Consider the following 22,268-nt stretch of genomic DNA (forward strand, 5'->3'; position numbering starts at 1 on the left):
TCTTTTTATAAAATTTCATTTAGGGATCCCTGGGTGGCGCAGCGGTTTGACGCCTGCCTTTGGCCCAGGGCGCGATCCTGGAGACCCGGGATCAAGTTCCACATCGGGCTCCCGGTGCATGGAGCCTGCTTCTCCCTCTGACTGTGTCTCTGCCTCTCTCTCTCTCTCTCTGTGACTATCATAAAATAAAAAAATAAAAATAAATTTAAAAAAATTGTTTTAAAAAAATAAATATAAATAAATAAATAAATAAATAAATAAATAAATAAATAAATAAAATTTCATTTAAGTGTTCCTTGGTGGTTCAGTCGGTTAAGCGTCTGACTCTTGATTTCAGCACAGGTCATGATCTCAGGGTTGTGAGATCGAGACTTGTATCAGGCTCCATGCTGGGTGTGGAGCCTGCTTAAGATTCTCTCTCTTTTTCTCCTTCTGCCCTTTCCCCTACCTCTCTCTTTCTCCCCTTCTAAAAAAAAAAAAAAAAAATATATATATATATATATATATATATATATATATATATATATATATATATTTCAATCAAAGAGGGTATAGTTGGAATGCATTCTTTCATGTAATAAAGGTATAACTATACAGTCATTGAATTGTTTGGGGGAGGTAATTTTCTTCTAGAACCTTTGTGTTACTTTCTCTGGATAATTTATATTCTTCTGTGACTCCAAACAGAGAGATGAAGACTTTGCTAACAGGTGGTTTCTCACTGGGGAACCTCCGGTTCTGGGAGTCGAGCCAAGCCCTTTATAATGATTCTACTTTATTAAATGGAATTCCTGGCATCTTAACAGCAAGGACTTCTGTCAGAGAGAAAAAATGTTCCTGTTTGTTTGTATTATTATCTTAATGCTTAGAACACACCAATAACCAATAGTGGTTACACAGTGTGACCTTTTTACATTTAACAAGACATTTTTGCCATTCCCCACACAATCAAGAAAAAGCATGCCAGGAAGATGACATCTTCTGTAGCTACAATTCATTTGAACGGTTGAGATGGACAGTGGCATACTGTGGAACATGGTTCATTACTTACTTTGGATCATCCTAACTCAAGAAAGAAGGGCAATGGTGGCAATGAAACTCAGGTGTCTATAGGACACATCCTGGCCTGATCTCTACCCTCACATCCATTCTTCACCCTCAGAACACCTCTCTCGCTTCTCATCATCTTCAAAAAACTTTCATATGCTGCATTGAGTTTGGTCTTCTCAACAATCCTATGAAGTATACTGAGTAGATATTCTAGTTCTTTTTAATGGATGAGAAATTTAATGCTTGGGGAGAATAAGTTAAATGCTTGAGGCACAGAATTCATAAATAGGAAAGCTGGAGTTGAAACATTCATTTAGCACTCTTTTCACTAGACTCTAGTAGCCCACTCATGCAAAAAACCTAAACTGAAAGAACTTTTGTAGGCCTCATTAATTTGTTGTATTACATCATTCTTGCTTCCAAAATTGGGTGATGACGTAGGGCTCTCTAGTGCATTTATGCAGTCATTTCCTGGCTGTTGGCTCACTAACCAAGATACTCAAGTTAACAGGTACCTCTTGAAAATAGCTAGTGGATAATTTCAGAAGATCTTATACGATTTCTGAAGTGAAGTGCAGAATAGATGTGGAACTACCCATGTGAAAGCCCATTTGGGTAGCTACCGTAAATCCATCCTCTTCAAGATTCATTTTCTTTGAGACTTAGTATCTTTATCTGTAAAACCAATAAAGTAATAACCACCACTTCAAAATAGGTTGCAATGATTCAATGAAATAATATATGTGAAATACACTTTTATAAAACAAACCACTAAATAAGTACTGTGATTAAAATGGTCGTCTATTGGTGGAGATAGTATTCTTGTTAAAATGATCCATCTGCTTTCTTCTTTGATCCATGAAGAGATGGGTTTGGAATTTTCTTCTAAAATTCCTACAACATGGCCATTTTTTTCCATTCCAACATTAATTTCCTTTAGTAAAATGAAGTCTCTCACAATCCTGCCATTCTTTATGAGTACAGAACCAATATCCTTAGCATGAGATTGTAATTCCTAGGCTGCAGTGGAAGGACTTATACACTCCTTCAATTCCTTCAGTTAAAGTGGCAAAATTCACCATTGAGCATCTCAGATGAGCCCTACCACTTAGAAGAAGCCTGCTGAAGAGTACTCAGAGGCATGAGATTGACCTAATATTTGGGAGCTTGAGAGATGTTTGTTTCTTACTGTTGCTTTAGATTAAAGATGCCTAGGTTTTAATCTTGATGCTGAGAACCTGACAACAAACCAGGGTAAACTAACCTAATAAGATCATTATAAGAATTAAGTGAAATGGTATAGGTTTAGTGCTTAATAATATACCTAACACTCAGGAAACCTAAGTAACTATTCACAGGAATGGTGTAATAGTAGTAGCAACTGGAATAGTAGTAGCAGCACTAGAGTGGTAGTACTCACTAGGATCACATAGATCAGTCAAGTTCAGAGCCAGGTGAATGATTGCCTAGTAAGATAAGAATCCAGTTATTCTGAATCACAACTGAGACGTCTGTTCTTCAGGCTCTGGATTTCTAAGTGGATCTTCTAAACATTACTAGAAGCTTTCTTTAAAATATTTATATGTCAGGGTCATCCAGCCCTAGTATATTTAAGGATATGAAGCAGCAATTTTTATTTTGCTCTACATCTTATAGAAGTATACAGCACTGATAATTTTTGCACTATGTCAGGAAATCTTCCTAAAGATGCATCCATAGTTCACATTTGGGGATCATGATAAGGAATAGTGATTATGGAACAATCATAAACAAATTTGCCCTTCCTTTGGTTATTATAAGTACAGACTTATATTGACTTAACTGAGCTGAGAGATTGAGCAATTTCAAAGACAACTTGTTAATCCATTATATTTTAATGTACCTTTAAAATGTGATTGTTTATTGATGAAATGACAGAGATAAGGTAGAATAATTTCATTAAAGTAAAAATATTACATAAGTAACTTAATCTAAATGTTCCTTTGAGTCACAAAAATATAGAAATCTATTAAGGAAATTATATCAAGAAATCAAGGATGAACACATACATATCCTGAACTCAAACCTACATGAAAGACAAAGGACATAATTTTACAAGATAAAGTTGATTCTAATTGTTAAGATTATTTTTAAGACTTATTTATTTATTCATGAGAGACACAGAAAGAGGGACAGAGACATAGGCAGAGGGAGAAGGCTCCTCGCAGGGAGCCCAATGTGGGACTCGAATCTGGATCCCGGGCTCACGCCCTGAGCTGAAGGCAGATCTCAACCACTGAGCCACCCAGGAGTCCCCTAATTGTTAAGATTATTAAATAAAATTGCAACTTTCCTAATTACCTACGTGACCTTGACAAATTATTTAATATCTCCTTCACCTCAGTTTCCTAATTCGTAAGATAAGATTAAAAGTACCTCTTAATGGGTAGCCCTGGTGGCCCATAGGTTTAGTGCCGTCTTTGGCCTGGGGGTGTGATCCTGGAGACCCAGGATCGAGTCCTGCATCGAGCTCCCTGCATAGAGCCTGCTTCTCCCTCTGCCTGTATCTCTGCCTCTCTCTGTCTCTCATGAACAAATAAATAAAATCTTAAAAAAGAAAAAGATTAATCACACTTTCTTTAAAAAAAAAAAAGTACCTATTAATGAGCTGCTTCTACACACACACACACACAGACATACACACACATGGGAAGAATACAGGGCACATCCTTAACCCTCAGAATAATATATAAATATTACCTATGATCACATATTTACATATTATATGCTACTACATATTACATCCTGCATATTTTTAAACAGAATTTTATTTTGCCACATATGGATTTATTAAGATATTCAGCTCTCACTGAACATGATTTTCTAACATATTACCTTTAGATGAACACAACCCTGCTTCACACAATGAAGGAGAATGAATATAGAATTCTTTTTTTCTGATGTTAGGATTGAGTTTTTTCACTCATTACTGGCTAAGCCAATGACATTAAACTTGCCTCCTTTCTTTGATGACAGAAGAGTGATTCTATGTAGTCTATATGTCTATGTTCTGCTAGTACACATCAAGATAATTACTCATGTGAGCAACACAGATTCCATGATTTGGCACTTCACCTGAATAAACACAGTACAAGGGAGTCTTTGGTTGAGAAAAAAATGTATTGATAAAAAAAAAAAAAAACTAGGGATGCCTGGGTGGCTCAGCAGTTTAGCACCTGCCTTTGGCTCCTGCAGTCCTGGGATGGAGTCCCACATCCGGGCTCCCTGGATGGAGCCTGCTTGTCCCTCTGCCTATGTCTCAGCCTCTCTCGCGCGCACGCGTTCTCTCTTTTTCTCTCTCTCATGAATAAATAGACAAAATCTTTAAAAAAAAAAAAGAAATCTAAATAAGAAATTTGGTTATTTAGATAATGTATTGAATCTTTATTTGGAAGACTTTCAATGTAAGATGGGCATATAAATTCTTGGGATGATTTGGGTCATTCTTTTGGAAAACAAATATAATCAGTAACAGTCATAGGTATTTATATGTAAACCTAAGCCTCTTCTATCCCATCTTAAATTGTTACGTTGCATGGTTGTTTATTAAAACTGTACATTCTAGCCTTAAAATATTTTTATATTAAGTGGTCACAATCTAACATTTTATTTCTTAGGGGGGGTAGAGTTTGTTTTTTAATATATGAAATCTGACTAATATAGGATTGAATGTGCCAAGCAAAGTGCCAAATTATTACTATCATGGCCAGCTTGTCATTAATTTCTTAAACAAAAGCATAAATACAAGATGGATAATGGCTGATTATGCATCATTAAAGCAGAGAAATTTGCGGGGGTTCAGATAATTCACTAAAGAAACAACATCTCTATAATTATATTGCCATTCTTAGATGTAATAACAGAGTATAAAACACAAAGACCATAAGGCATACTTCCACTGTCTGAAACATGTTTTTACATAAGCTACAGAATTCAGTTTTTGGCTATTCGACATTCAAAATATAGATGAGCAGGAGAAAACAGAAAGAGGAACAAAGAAAACAACAGAATTATGAGGAATAAGAGAATAAGAATATGAGGGGAAAATTAAAGGTTAGAGATAAATACTCTCAAAATCTTTTATAGTGGAGAAGAGAAATGGATGGACATAAATTATTATTTGTACACATGAAAAAGACCAACGGTATTTGTAAAGAAGATGGTGACCAAGTTACCCTCTTTGATTACAGAACAAAATAATGCTTAAGGCTGCAGCAAAGGGTTTAGGTAAGATATTAAAAGTGTTCCCCTCTGCCTCCCTCCATGTTTCAACTTACATAGAAAATTATTGGCTGGGACTAATATGTGTCTATAGGCTAACTGAAGGGAAGGAGGAACAATGTGACAAATGAGACTGCATACTACAGGCCCCACACATACTACTATCAAGGACACTAAAATTTGGATGCATTCTTTAATATGGTTTTACCCTAATCCAACTGATAAAGTTTCATTATAAAGATGCACTTTATCAGAAATGTCACTATGAGAGACAGAAGGAAAATGGGGTACCTAAGGATATGCCTCAGGATATCATAAAGGTTTACTAAAATACTATGATTTTTTTCTAGGTATGTAAGAATATTCAAAATATCTAAGAAAGTCCCCAGATTAAAGGAAGGAAGCTTATCTTTTCTCAAAAAAGGAAAGGAGAGTTCCTGATAGAACGCCTTCCTTGAAAGAAGGATGTGCCATGAGATGAGATGAAAGTGGGTTTTGTCTCCTTAAAGAAGCTGGGGAACCAAATAGCTCCTAGAAATAGGTCTTTAGTATTTGCATATAGGTCAACCCTCCCGCTACTCTGCTACTCTGTCGGCTTCTAGAGATCACAGGTCCACCCCTAGAGAAGAGATAGCTAGACTGTCACTTCCTACTCTTTCCTATTCCTAACCTCAAAGCAATGATCAGGTTTACTCTCAAGGCTATAGACCTATTTTGATTTCACAATGTTCTTTTTGATCCTCAAGTACTTTCTCTTGAACTTAGAGCTGCATTCCATTAACAATCAATATGGCTTTTCTGTATAAAATGGGAGAGAGAAGATTGAAAAGGTGGATGCTAGGCTTTGTGAGGTACACTTCTATAAAGTTCTATTTTAAAACTGGGTGGTCAAGTAACAAGGGTAACTGCTGACTAATATCAGGTTCTTTTTGAGAGTAGAGAGAGGATTCGATTGCAAGAGAAAAGCTGGTACCAAAAGATAAAGTCCTTATTGAGCCCAAAAAGATGGAGTTGGAATTGCAAAAGATTTTCAGAAAAAAAAAAAAAAAAAAAGATGCTGCAGGCAGAGCTATTCTTAGCGTCCTACAGCTGTGCCTACATACAACCAGCAGCAAGTTTGCCGAAGATCTGTGTTAAACATGCCAACCTTGCTTAGCATGTGTCTCTGTCACGGTCTGATTAGAAAAGTGGGGCTCTGATGAGGGGATCCTTTACAGAGATGTGGATAAAGTTAAGGAAACCAACTAGGGATGTTGCAGCAATCATGAAGACCTAGAAAAGCAAGAAGCTGTAACCATTCCCTGGCACTTGGGAGGAGTGAACAGCACAACCACACTCCACCAAAGCTAGAGCCATCAAAGGGGGCTATCATTGGGAATTACAGCAAAAATTGGAAGGTGGGAGAGAGTCTTCTTCTCCCACCTGCTGATTGCTTACCTTGCTTCCCATTGGCTGAATCCAACAGGAAGCCAGAAATAACAGGAACTTGGATGGGGCAGCTCCAGGGAGTCACACTCACTCCCTTCACCAGGGCTGAGAAAAATGGGCAGGCAGTGAGAATGAAGAGTAAATGAAGAATCTTTTATAAACTTTGTTTTGCCTTTGAGATGGCTCAATTTCATTTTAAAGAAGCTTCAGTATCAAGAAGTATTTTATGGCAGTATCCATGAAAAAGTAACTCATTTGGTTCAAATTCTGTGGATTGGGATTATATCCCTCAGGTTACCAGTCTAAAAACTACTGTATTACATACTCAGCAGAGGAAATAAAAGGTAAAACTCAAACTTGCTAATAGCTTTGAAAAAAAGAAAAGTCACAAAAGAATTTTGAAATTCTAATATAGTTATTATATAGCAGCCTATAGTTTACAATTCAAAAAAATTTTATATGCTCTATTATAATGTCCATTTCAATGGACTATTGAAGCACTTTGTATTAGATTCTGACTGTTAAAACTATTTAAAGGAATAAAAAAAATCATAGAGCAAGTGGACTTCCCAATTAGCTGTAGCCCTTAATGAAATAGGGCATTCACTATTTACAAGATGCTTTTGGGTGTAATGTAGGATACTGCAGTGTAAGACATAATCATCTTCATTATAGATGTTCTGAGGAGCATATGAATATACTTGAGCAAAGGCAAATAATGAAATGTTTCAGATATTCAAGTACCAAGTAATATAATAAAGATATGTGGTCTCTCTTGTAGCATAGGAAGTAAACATTAGAAATTCCATTTATAATTTTTTTCCTAAAGGAAAAAATGAAATTAAATGCCGCCAATGTTTAATATGTAAATTGATGCTGGAGCTTTCACTTTGTCTATATGTCAAATGCCACATGTTACCAGGACTAAATGAGATATCCAGCAGATGACTGGATATCTATGCCCCTAATAAAGGGAGTTAGAGAAGTTCCCATTTATTCATTGCTCTTGGCTTATGACAATGTATAGCCATGTATCTTTTTTTTTAATGTAAAGATTTCATTTATTTATTCATGAGAGACACAGAAAAAGGCAGAGACATAGGCAGAGGGAGAAGCAGGTTTCCTGTGAAGATAGGAAGGTTTGATGGAAGGGGTAGGACTCGGAATGAAAACATAGGACTTGGTTATATAGAGAGAAGAGGGAAGGACGTTTTATGAACATCTGGTTTTCTTAATCAGACCTTCTCAAAAGTATTTCTGGACTTCTAGAGTAAGGAACATAAAAACATATTTCATCTTAAATGTTTGTGCCTGTTGGGTCTGAAACAATTGTCTGATCCTTTTGTTTCTTCTTTCATTATAAAACAAAAACAAAAACAACAAAAAAACTATATGCTAAGCACCTGCTAGTATCCAGCCAATGTACAGGTGATACAGTAGTAAATAAGACTCGTGGAATTTATAGTCTAATGGTTAGGGCTCCAGTTATCTCTGTAAGACAAGGTGCTGAATGTGGGTAACTCTGTATCTAATCCCTAGAACATAATCAGATACTGAATCAGAGTAGACTTAATGGAAGTAGGCTTAAAACTTATTCTAGTTAGTTGTGGGACTCTAATAACCACATTATGAAAGTGGGCTTTAGCGCCCCCACATCTCTCTAGTTCAAAAACTACAGCCATCAGCACCAATGGTATATGATGGCTACCACATTTGTCAACAGGCTGAATGGTAGCCCCAAAGGATATCCACTCTCTAATTCTCAGAACCTGTGAACGTTGTCATATTTTTTAAAAAGTAGTTTTGAGGATGAAAGCAAGTTAGAGATCTTGAGATAAAGGGATCATCAGGTATGATCCAGATGGACTCCAAATCCAATGACAAGTATCCTTTCTTATAAGACACACATCAGGGAAAGTTGAGAGACAAAAGAGGCCATGTGAAATGGAGGCAGACTGGAGTGATATAGCCCAAGGCAAGGAACACCAACATCCAACAGAAGATGAAAGAGGCATGGGGACAGAATCTCCCCTAGATCTTGTAGATTTTGATTTAAAAATTCTAGCCTCCAGAATGGTGAGAAAGTAAAACTCTATTGCATCAAGTCTGCAGTAAGTTATCACAGTAGCCACGATAAATTAATACAACCAGTTAAGATTCTGGAGTATGTGATCCAGGGATGCTGTTCTATTAATCCTTGGGAAATAGTAAAAGTGGGCATTAATAAGAATTCTTGTTTGGAAGGCATGCAAGAGGATGGTTTGCATTGTTTTATCTAGGGTACAGAATATTGTCCACTATATTCTGAGTGATCAAGACATAACTGGTACTCTGTTTCTTTTTTTAAAAGATTTTATTTATTCATGTGAGAAAGAGAGTGCATGCATGCATGAGAGAGCACAAGCAGGGGGAGGGGCAAAGGAGAGGGAGAAAGAGTTGGGAGCCTGACACAGAGCTGGATTCCCAGGACCTTGGGGTCATGACCTCAGCCAAAGGCAGAGGCTTAACCAAATGAGCCACCCAGGCGCCCCAGTACTCGGTTTCTTATTTGTAAGCACTGACAGTACAAGTCCCTCAACCTTAAGAGGATCAGTAACAACTCTCTTAAGGGTGGTTAAGTGATCATTGGGGGTTAGCAAAATCACTAAGGATAGTATCAAGAATTACATGGCCGTCCTCTCCAACAGCAAGTGAGAGTGTCCCTTGAGACTCTCTAGACTAAATGGTACTGCTTCTTTTCCTAGCCACTCAAATTTTTAGCAAGAATTTGTTCTTCATACAAATAAGAGAATTACTAAGATGCTTGCAAAGGAGACATCTGGAGCGTGAGGTTAGGTATCATGCTATATTTTAACCCTAGTAAAGCTGAAAAGTTGGAATGCTGAGCTCAAAGAAACCTATAGCACACAGTTTAAGGAGACATGGCTACCAAATATTCAAAGATTCAAGTTATATTGGTTGGTGGGTTCACATTCTGTAGTTCCACAAAATTGGCCACTTGCCTTATGCTCAAACTTGAAGGCATGTGAGCTACCCTCAAGCCACATTTTTAACATCACTTGGAGCTGGATTCAAACGGTGTCTTCGTCTAGGCACTAAGAAAGGTCAGAGTCTCAAGTCCAGGTAGAAGCCAGGTCTGAGAGAATAAGCCAGGCAGTTTACTCTGTCCCACTGTGTCCCTCCAATTATTTACCTAAATAGTAGTTCCACAAACAGGAAGCCAGATGTGGGCAGTGGTGAGCTGGAACTTTACCACAGAGAAGAACTGCTGGCCTTGGGGGATCTACATAATTTTAAAATATCTCGAGTATCTCTATAGGTAGGATCTGGGTAAATATCTGCTACCCAAGTGACACTGTTAAACCTTGGAAGTCTTGGAAAATGAATACAGCTCTTTATATCTGAACTTGGTGTGGACTAATTAAATCTCAATAAAAGGCCAGGGGCTTCAAACTCTGCAGAATTTACAAAGAGAGTAGCAGGAAGGTATGAGGTAGCAGGCTGTTTGGCTCTGTCCATTATTAGTTCTACATAGGAAAAAACAATTCCCATGATCTGGGAAAACCAGGTATTCATTCAAACTAGGGTGGAGAGAGAAAACAGCTGGAACCACCCACTTTAATAATGTAATGTTAGATGCTTTTGTTGTTACTATAAAATTGTTTGGCTTGGTTCCTTCATGCTTAGGTAGTCCTACATCAAAAACTTTCTACCACTATAAAATTAAAATGGGGTTTCATTTTTATTCATTAAATATCCAACACTTCCAAAATCATGAAATGTTTTTTGACATTTTTTTAAAAAATGTTTTTAAAAAAACTGAGTAGTTCCAAGAAGAGTAAATATGTCCAAGCTACTCTTGAGACCTTTCTTTTTCAACAAAAAAATATAAAATATACAATGAAACAAGGAAGAAAAATTCCAAGGCAGACCCTTGGACACAACTACAGTCAAACAATTGACTGCAGGCGTACATAAATCTAATGAAGGTATCGAATCCCAGGACTACATTCACCAGTCTGCCAATGTATCCTTTATTTCTGTATTTGACATTTGTTAGTCAATGAAAAGAACTATGGTTAATAAAAAGTGAGAAACTATATGACAAGTTATGCTTTTCTTAAATAATTTTACTTTTTCTAAAAATACATCAAGTTTACAACCATATGATATTAAATTGGGCAATTTTATTTTTAAGATTTTTTAAAAAAATTATTTGAGAAAAAGAGCACATGTGCAAGTGGAGGAAAGGGAGAGGGGAGAGGGAGAAAATCCCGAGCAGATTCTCCACAGAGCACAGGCTTCACCTTATGACCCTGAGATCATGACTGGAGCTTAACCAATGGAGCCACCCTGGCACCATTAAACAATTTTAAAGTTACCTCTCCAAATTCAAATATATTCTAATATTTGGTTGTTTGGCATCATGCAGATGAATCTTGTTATGGAACACTGATTTTTTATGGCAGTCTATAATGGGCAGGAAGCATAGGTACTTAGGTTTTGATTGTCAAAAACATGTGGCTCTTAGTTCATTTAGTTTATGCTATGTTTTACGGTCTATAGACAAAAAAAAGAGCTGCTGTGTTTCCTTGTTGAGTTTAAACCTACATATTATTAAAACATGCTGCTTAATAATACCTCAATGTAAAATTGCTATTATGAGTAATTTTCTTGGAAAATGTGGGTGGTTGAATGGTTTGCCAATGCTTATTATTATTATTCCCAAGTTTAGTCCTGCTGGTAGAACATGATTTTCTACATCATATTTAATAAGCCATCATAGTTAAGATGTTACATAAAAAATGACATCTTACTCTCTTAAGGCAGATGATGTGCCTAGCAGGATCTTGTGTTCTGAGTGATTTTTGCTTTTGTTTAAGAAATATGAACACCAGCTTTTTTTCTCTTGGTCCCACCGACATTTTTGGCTACATGTTTTAAATGTGTTGTGATTTCTCTGCTGAAAAACCTGTGCCACATAGCTTTAGCGTTTTAAGAAAACCCAAATAGTGAAACCACACTCTGTCCATCTACTCTGAACAATGACTATGACATGGTGTTTATTTTTTTTTTTTTTTTGGTGTTTATTTTCATGTCATATTCTCTATCATCATCTAAGCAGACATACATTGTGCATCTCAGTCACTTTTTTTTAAGATTTTATTTATTCATGAGAGACGGGGGGGGGGGGGGGGGGGGCAGAGACATAGGCAGAGGGAGAAGCAGGCTCCATGCAGGGAACCGGATGCAGAACTCAATGCCAGTCCCAGGGATCATGCCCTGAGTCAGTGTCAGACGCTCAACTGCTGAGCCACTCAGGTGTCCCTCACAGTCATTTTTTTAAATGTGATTATAAATGTCGCTCTTGAGACCATAAAGATAATAATGATTATTAGTCCCTATTGCCCACTAGATGTGTTAGAATAGGATTGTGTTTTATTTTTTAAAGTAATTGTTTAAATTTCTTAAATATGGGAACTATTTTTAAGTAAGCTAACTAGGTATTATGTGACTAGGAATCCCAATCCAAGTATTTGTAGATTGTAAACCCAAATCTGAATGATACAGAAATATTATTTCCCAAATCCAAAGGCTTCGAAACTAAATAGTTCCTGGGAGATTTACTGACTACAGAATCAGGCAAAAACAATGCTACATTCAAACTAAAGTAATAAACTTCAAAGTAATGTCTTCAAAGTAAAGCTGGTAATCCATCCATCATCCCAGAATCTTCATTTATGCTTTTTAAATTTAACAACCACACATTTTTTTGAAAGTGTGGAATTTTACATGTTTTAAAATTTAAATGTACACTATTTAAAAAATGGCTCCCAATAAAAAAACTTAATACAGAAACCAAGTGTTTGGTTTTTTTTTTTTCACATTTCTTCAAAGACTATTTCAATAGTAAATGTAGTAAACTGTCTCAATGATGGCTTAGTTTGAAAAAGAGTTGTTATAATTAAATTCCAAGTTAAATAAATAACTCACCTCTACTAAATGGGATTTGAATTATACATTAATTTTTACTTTCCCCTAACAATTCTAAAGTAATTTTGTTAAGTTGCAACCAATAACTTACTTAAGATCTTGATTCAAAGTATCAACCCAATTCAAGTTCTAATTTTATACCAATAGCTTTGCTACCCCATCCATACTACTGACTAGCTGGCTTTAATTGTAATGTATGTTAATACTTGACCTGACAGCCCTCCCTATATAGTAGATGTAACCCAAGACTTTTAATTACAAGATACCTAATTAGTATTACAAAAACATTCACTCTATATTATTTAGGCATAAATTATTAATTTTGTTATTCATTAAGACCGAGCGATATAATTAACCTTGAGCAAAGATAAGAAATATTAAATGTGATAGACCAATTCTATATGTTAGTCCCCAAGAAAGACTTAAAGTAGGAGGTCCTAATTTCCTGCACTGACTTGAAACAATATGCTAAACTTCTGATTACTTTGCTGGTTCTAATGATTAATATATTTGGTAAATCGTTTATTGCCATTAAATTAAGTTAACCTAAGCAAAACAATATAAATTTCAAGCATATTAGGATTCTTGCTGACCTTATGAATGCTAATATCATTGTCTACCTAAATAAAATAATTATTAAACAAAGGATATTGTTACAATAATTCTTTCTTAGTGGTTTATTCTTAAAACTCAATTTGCTTGGAGGTCTGTTGAGCAAAAAGAACTCAAAGTCATGCCAAATGTGTAAAGTTTAAACCCATAGAAATACAAATCAAAACCACAATGAGATACCACCTCACACCAGTGAGAATGGGGAAAATTAACAAGGCAGGAAACAACAAATGTTGGAGAGGATGCGGAGAAAAGGGAACCCTCTTACACTGTTGGTGGGAATGTGAACTGGTGTAGCCACTCTGGAAAACTGTGTGGAGGTTCCTCAAAGAGTTAAAAATAGACCTGACCTACGACCCAGCAATTGCACTGTTGGGGATTTACCCCAAAGATTGAGATGCAATGAAACGTCGGGACACCTGCACCCCTATGTTTCTAGCAGCAATGGCCACAATAGCCAAACTGTGGAAGGAGCCTCGGTGTCCATCGAAAGATGAATGGATAAAGAAGATGTGGTTTATGTATACAATGGAATATTACTCAGCAATTAGAAACGACAAATACCCACCATTTGCTTCAACATGGATGGAACTGGAGGGTATTATGCTGAGTGAAATAAGTCAATCGGAGAAGGACAAACAGTGTATGTTCTCATTCATTTGGGGAATATAAATAATAGTGAAAGGGAATATAAAGGAGGGAAAAGAAATGTTGGGAAATATCAGGAAGGGAGACAGAACATAAAGACTCCTAACTCTGGGAAACGAACTAGGGGTGGTGGAAGGGGAGGAGGGCGGGTGTTGGAGGGGAATGGGTGACGGGCACTGAGGTGGACACTTGACGGGATAAGCACTGGGTGTTTTTCTGTATGTTGGTAAATTGAACACCAATAAAAATTAATTAAAAAAAAAAAGTTTAAACCCACAGCATGGTCCTTCAATAGCTGAGAATTTTAGCTCATCTCTCTTCTATTAGCAGTAAAACATTCTTATTTTCCAAGAGTAATGTTTAAGCAATGTTTAACATTTTAGAAAGCATTAGGAGTCTTTTTTTTTTCTGAAAAATCACTAAATATTTATTAAGCTCCAATGCTGTGCTTGACACTGTGCCACCATTTTCACAAAGGCTCTCTATCACAGTTAATTCTCATAAGAACCCTCTAAAAAAGGAACTATCTAAGGTGAAGAAACTGAGGCTCAGAGCCTTTAGTTTACCTAATGGTTGGGTACTCTTTGGGAGCATAAGGTGAAGAGATTAGAAGCATTAGAAGCACAGATCAAGAAGCATGATAAAATTACTTGGTATACCGAAGTATTTGACTGAAGTTAGCTCCTTGGATGGAAAGTCAAATGTAGGAGTCAAGTACCCACTTAATCAAAGCAATCAGTAGCAAAAGCTAAATACAACCATAAACCAACATTGTTTAGTTCAACAAATAATTACTAAGTGTGTAGCATAAGGCAGGCCCTCTGGTAGCTACTGGATTTACAAAGATGAATATGATAGTTCCTTCCCTCAAAAAGTATACATATCCAATGGGAGAGAAATACAAAAACTAATGTGGTGTGTTTTTTTTTTTTAAGAATTTTTGATTTTTTTTTTAAGATTTTATTTATTTATTCATGAAAGACACAGAGGAGAAAGAGAGGCAGAGACACAGGCAGAGGGAGAAGCAGGTTCTATGCAGGGAGCCTGATGTGGGACTCGATCCCAGGACTCCAGGATCATGCCCCTGGGCTGAAGGCAGGTGCCAAACCACTGAGCCACCCAGGGATTCCCAACTGATGTGATTTTAAAAGATGAAAAGCAGTTAGTCTTTTCTGGAGGAAAAAAAAAAGCTAAACTATAATTGGAAGAATATAGTAATGTGTAGAGAAGTACAGGAGTTTGGGAGTTCTAAGAGTGGCCAAAAATATAGGCAGGGAATGGCTGACAATAAGGTTGAAGAGATAGGGAACTTAGAGATTTGCATGGTTTTAGAAGATATGTTAAAAAGACAATGGATTCGGGATTTTAAAGAAAAGAGTAATCTAGTTAGATACATAGTTTAGAAAGAACACTCCAGTTCATAGAAAGGCAATTTAATAAGAAAAGAATGGAGGCAGGGAAACTGCTCTATTACAGATGAAAGGTAGAAAACCAATTCAGTGAGAGAGGAATAAAAAGGAGAAAAAAATGGAAAGAAATACACATTTAGGAAATATTTTTAGAAGTCTAGGATGCCCTTTGGTTTCTGACTTGGAACAATTCCATTACCTATAACAGGAACTCTAAGAAGAATGTACGATGTTTTTGAACTAAGTTTCATTATGAACATGTTGAGTTTCAGGTGCCCACAGAACCCAACTGAAGTATATGAATCTGACTGTCAAGAGAAGAAGCCCAAGCTGGAGACACAGATTAGAGAGTTATGAGAATACAGGTAGTTTAAAGCTGTGAAAATTGAACAGATCAACCAGCAAGAGTACATATAGAAAAAGAATCATGGATCCAAACAAAACACTAGTTTGGAAGGGATGGGGGGGGAGGTGCTAAAATTTAAGCTGGTAATTAATTTGCTAATCAAACCCCTTATTATTTCAGGCATTAAATTTGATCTAGTCTTTAGCTGTTTGGACACTATAGAAATTGTTCACCAGCCTATATAAACTTTACAGTCATATAAAAGACAAAATCACTGATCACTATTTCATAAAAAAAAAATATGTATAAGGCCCCCATACTCCAAAATCCTGAATTTAAAGTTTTACTCCCTTTTATAGTTTGTGTAAAATCCAAATATAAGTCAGTATATTTCCCTTTTTTTTTTCTCATTGACATTTGATTCCTTCATTATAGAATCATGATATCTGAGTAATATTGACCTTAAATATTAGGATTAGAAGGTCAGTTCAAACGAACATACACCAGTATGACTTAGGTGTAGCCCTTTGGACCTTTTCTGAAGGTCCAAAAAATTTGAACAAAGAATTGAACTTAAATCTGAACAAAGAATAAAACATAAACAAATTTATTTGTGAAAATCCTTGGATTTGAAAACTTTCATGGGTTTTTGTCCTCTGGTTTATAAAGAAAATCCTGACCAAATTCATGCTTCATCTTTCTATTTTGTTCCCTTGTGGCACTGACTGCTGCATTGTACGCAAAGACTTCTGTTTTGATTCATAAAACCACATAAATTGAAATGCAACTCATGCCAGCACTGTAGTTCAATTTACAGCTCTCCTATGGTACTGATGTAGTGACTTCCTCAATTCTGTGCGGTTATCTTGTGATTTGGATTCAGTCCCAGCACAACTGAAGGTCTGTTCCTCAATGAATTCAACTGCCCAGAGTACTAGACAATCCATGGGTTGTATCCAGTTAGTTTCTTGTAAATCACTTCCCTCCCAGCCTTTCAGTTTATCATCCGTGACTTGTGCATACTAGAAAATTTCCCCAAACCCTTTTCTTACTCTGATTGCACTGGGCATTGTCTGAAAGGAATGGCTCTCATTATCCTCCTTTGATAATTTACATTTTAATTCTATTTCCACAACAGCTGGCCTCTGCTTTGAAAAATGGTACAATAAATCCTTTGGGCACACCTCCTCCTCCTTTCCATCCTTTCCAAAGCATCATGTCTTCCAAAGAACTTACATCTGAAGCGGAAGACATTCTCAGAGAATTTAAATGGATATTTATAGATCATCTAGAATTAACAAGAAGTTTGAAGAAGTTATGAGAAATAGTCCTTTCATAATAAGTTTGATGGATTAATATTTACTACACAAAGAAATCAAACATGTACCATATATATTAGTGAACAGAACATTTTTATTGTCTTACTATTGCAAATAACTTTTTCAGAAACAATTTTTTCTTTTTATAAATTCACACGATCTATGGGAAGGCAAATACCTATCTGCCAAGTGTGTGGTTACATCCATCTTTTCCTAAGGGCTTCCCTCAGGGACACCTGGGTGGCTGGCTCAGTGGCTGAGCGTCTTTTGGCTCAGGTCTTGATCCCAGGGTCCTGGGATGGAGTCCCACATCGGGCTCCCTGTGGGAGCCTGCTTCTCCCTCTGCCTAGTCTCTGTGTCTCTCATGAATAAATAAAAATCTTTAAAAAAAAAAAAAAGCCTTGTCTCAGTCTCATCTTTCCAACAGCTCACATTATTTGTATCACTCATGTTAACATACAACGATACTATAACTTGGTTCCTCTTAAGGCCAGTACATATATGGCCAGTACTCCTTCAAGTACTTTTCTTTTTTTAAGATTTTTATTTATTTGAGAGTGAGCACAAGCCTGGGCCAGAGAGAGAAGAAGCAGACTCCCTGCTGAGCAGGGAGCTTGATTCGGGGCTTGATCCTAGGACCCCAAGATTATGACCTGAGCTGAAGGCAGACCCTTAACATACTAAGCCACCCAGGTACCCCCTCTAAGTATTTTTAAATAGGTAAATTAGTGATGTGGTAAGTGTTCATTTATAACTTGTTTGGTTAACCAGGGGATGGGACATGGTTGTCTTCCCCCACTCTATAATAAGTTCCTAGAGAGTAAGGATGCAGTCTTCTTCATACTGCTAACATGACTCATCACAAGAGGGGGCTCATAACTGGTTCTTAATAAGCATTTGCTGAATATAAAATAGGTGCCCACAATGGATAGTTTGAAAGGCACCTCATAATGCCAACCTTCCCTAATTTAAAAAAAACAAAAAACCTTATCTCTATAGCACTTTAATCACTGAAATCTTTGCTGGGCATATAGCTAGCTAACATGACAAACTGATTTGTGCAAAAGTAGGAATTAATTCAATGTCTTTTCAATTAACCATAGAATGTGAAGTGGTCTTGGAGACAATTATATTCATCCCCTCATTTTGTGATTAGAAAACTGAGGCCCAGAGAATAAATAACTTTCCTAAGGTCTCAATAGGAGTATAGAGTGATAATGCTTTCTGCATCTTAAACAAAGGTAAAGATTGAGATTTTAGAGAAATGGATTTTTTTCTTTTTAAGAGAAAGGGACAGGGTCAGTTCCTTAAAATATTACTACCAAAAAAAGAGTCATTATTTCCTTTTTTGGTATAATGCTAAATAAGCTGTGTTAAGCTCTTTGGGATTCTCAACTACTTTCTCTAAAATCATTCATTATTCAAACATATTTGCTGACCCTTCCCTTCATCCACATAATTTTCTTGGCAGTAGGGATACCCTGTGGGTACTCTACAAAAAAAAAATAAAAATCATATAGTGACTAAGAGATCACATTCTCTACTTTAATAATGAGATTACTGAATTTCTCAAAGATATTTAAAAAGTGAACTACTCTATGAAAATGTTTACACCGTACATGCAATGATCTAGAGAGATAAATATAAGTGCGAAATAATAGAAAGTTTTTGATTCATCATGAAAAAGTTACTGTGTCAACCATACCAAACAATAAAATAAGAAGGGTCTGTAAAATATTATTTTCATTTACATCCTCATCCAAATAAATTCAGTACAATGCCCATGTATCTTCGTGTTGTATATCCCAGTATCAATTTATGGCATGACTTAATATTGACTTAAAATGTGAACCGCTTAGACTTAAGTCCCAAGGGCTACAGTTGCTTAGTTTCCAGCTGTTAAAAAATGGCTGATATAACCAGTGGATGACAGACATGTCTAATATGTGGGAATTCTGTTGCCTTTTTCTTTGGCATTAGAACATTTTGTTCACCCTGTTTTACTTCCTGAGAAAGAAGAAATTGTTATCCTAAAAGTCAGCTCTAGTTTGACTTCCAGATTCTTAGATTTAAAAACAAACAAAACAAAAACTTGAGAGATCTCTGACAGTCATCTTCATTTGAAAGACAATGGAACAGGGCCAAAGAAGTTGTAGATTTTTTTGGAGGGAACTTCCTTTATGAGTCTATGCTAAGACCAGTTGCCCTTTGTAAAACCAACATGCACACAAGCATTAGGCATCTTGGTCAAAGGAGTATAGGTATTGATAAATGTAGACCTTGGCAATCACGCATAGCTGTGGAATTAGGTAATCAGGTGTGTAGTCCTATCAATGACAAGTGAAACAGCAGCAATGTGGGCTCACAGAAATAACAGTGCAATGTAAAGGTGAAGTGATTACCATAAGACTCCACTCTCTGTTCTCCATTTTATCTTCTCTCACTTCGGACATGAAGAAAAAATTTTATGATGAGTCAGTGTACAAAATGATACATGCATATATTCATGTATAAGTGTTTAACTTAAATTATATTAATTTAAGTAGTGATAGAATAAAACTCAGTAAATTACACTTTAAGTAGAAAATGAAATTCTCTTAGATTTGGCATGAATTTTTCCAACAGTCAATTTTTCTTCTAATATTAGATTACGCTATAACTAATTATATAACATAGTTATCCCAAATTCAAAATACTGTTTCAGTGTTTACTACATCATGTGTGCAGATACATCATGTACACACTGACATTTCCTATGGCACTCTCCTTGGGTAGATCTGAGAATCATTACCAAGTTGTACCTAATTGATAACAGTTTTTTTTTTCCCTCAGGCTAATGGTCACATAAAAGCTCCCTTATCCATTATGCCATTTCTAGAAGAGTCAAACAAAAACATCTCACTATGAATTCAATAGGACAGTCAAAATTAGTCCAACTATGTAATTCCAATGTATTAACAAGACCTATTATTAAAATCAGAAGACAACAGTATCATTTCACATGAAGAGCATGTAGAATAAGAAAAATTAAAACTTGTGGTTTCTTTTTTTTTAAGACTTTATTTATTCATGAGAGGCAAAGAAAGAGAGGCAGAGACATAGGCAGAAGGAGAAGCAGGGTCCCTGCGGGGAGCCTGATGCAGGACTCGATCCCAGGACCCCAGGATCATGACCTGAGCCAAAGGTAGCTGCTCAACCACTGAGCCACCCAGGTGCCCCAAAGTTTATAGTTTCTTACACCATGGGTCCTAGATGTCAATTTGGAGTGAGAAAACCTCACACAGCATTCTGGAGAGAAAGTGACAATATTTAAGTATCTGAATTCTATTCCCCAGAGTATTTCCATAGTCATGAACTCATAAAAGAGAGAATATATTGGGTTTTGGCAGCTTCCTGCCAGGATCACTTGAGTCCTGAGGGTTGAAAAATCATTTGAAAGGCATTTGTGACCACAGCCACAGTAAAAGGTTCAGAAACAACAAACCATCCCATATTTATAAATGTGAGGATGATCGATTTAATAATATCATATTTACATAAAAGTCACAGTTTATATGTGAGAAAATTATTTCAGTTGTGGAAACTGAATAACAAGAGCAATGCAATCTGTTCTAATTTAATAGCAAACATGATTGAAATGCCATACCACCTTCACTTCTGGAAAGTTAGAAAACTATGAGCACACATTTAATGAAAAGTGGCTCTCTCATGAAAATATAGAAAGTAGCCTTATTTATACTTTACCTTTTTCTAAAAAAGGATTCAAAAGATAAGGAAAAAAGAAATCACTAGTAAGAAAATAAATCACAGAAGAGTTAGCATGTGAAAGGCTTAAGTTCTTAAGAGTTACTGGACATGGCACACAATACTAGAAGCCGAGGAAAAAAATGTAAACACACACCTGTGCCCATATGATGAAACTAATCCAGTGGTTTAGGATTACAGTATCTATATCTACTATGTTCTGATTTGAGAGAAATCTAAAGATTCTCTCCATGTGCCTTCATAAACAGAAATATGCAACAATTGCCCTTAGATAGTCTACATCTACTTGTGACCTCTTAAAAGTATGATGACCTAATTTCAAAGACCTTTTCTAGATTCATGTTAAAATAGGACAGTATATGCCAGGAGTCGGTAAGGCACAGTCCATAGGTTAAATGTGCCGATCACCTTTATTTGTAGATAAAGTTTAATTGGAACACTTCAATACCCATTTGTTTCCATATTGTTTATGGCTGTTTTCTTGCTGCAACAACAGAGCTGAGTAGTTGAAACAGAAAGTATAGGTGACCTACAAAGCCTAAATGTTTTCTACCTGGCCCTTTACAGAACAGCTTGCCGACCCCTACCATGTGATATAAGTTATAAAGATATTAAACCTTTTCAGAATGCAAATATTTAAAATCAGAAGTAAACAGAAAAAATATTTTTGTAATATTTGGGGAAAATCTGTGTTTACTTAAATATATATGCATGTGTCATTGATTTTCAATAACGGTTTACTGCATTAATTTGTGAAGTCATGTGGTCTATTTCCAATATAGCCCAGAAATCAAAGAAGTTATATTGAAATGTGTCCTTATTTCTTCACGCTGTTTTCCAAAGCCACGGTCCTTTTAAAAATACTTATTTTGCATGTGACATACCCTAATAAAGCTCATATTATAGTTCTACATGGCTCCTAACTCTTCTGGCTTCCTCAAATCTTCTGGAAGATGTCAAAGGGCTGGCATTCCTGACTCCATCCCCATCAGTGTTGTCTACTCCTATTCACTGGTATCCATATTTTCTCAAACGTTCATGAAAATGTCTGAAACGTAGTTTCCAAACAAATCTCTTAGTCTCACGCTCTAAATAGGTTGGTGTCCCTATGCTATGCCAGATATAGAAATTCTAAACTGCCACTCTACCCTCTCAAATTTGTCTTGCTGATCGTGGGATATTACGTTCCTCATGCCACTCCCCCGGTCAAAATCCTTCACTAATTTCCAAACCCTTCACTCCAATGGTCTTAGGATAAACCCAAACTCCTACTAAACCCAGTGTTTAAGGACCTCTACGAATCCAACACTACTTTCCAATCCCACTCTTCTCCAAAAGGAATCCTCCATTGCAGGCAATCTGGTTTACTTTTCTCATTGTCATCTCAGTGCCTTTGCTTTTACTACCATCCTACCTGGGCACTCTTCCAAACCCAGC

This window comes from Vulpes vulpes, chromosome 16, assembly GCF_048418805.1.
Source record: "Vulpes vulpes isolate BD-2025 chromosome 16, VulVul3, whole genome shotgun sequence".
Classification (NCBI taxonomy): Eukaryota; Metazoa; Chordata; class Mammalia; order Carnivora; family Canidae; genus Vulpes; species Vulpes vulpes.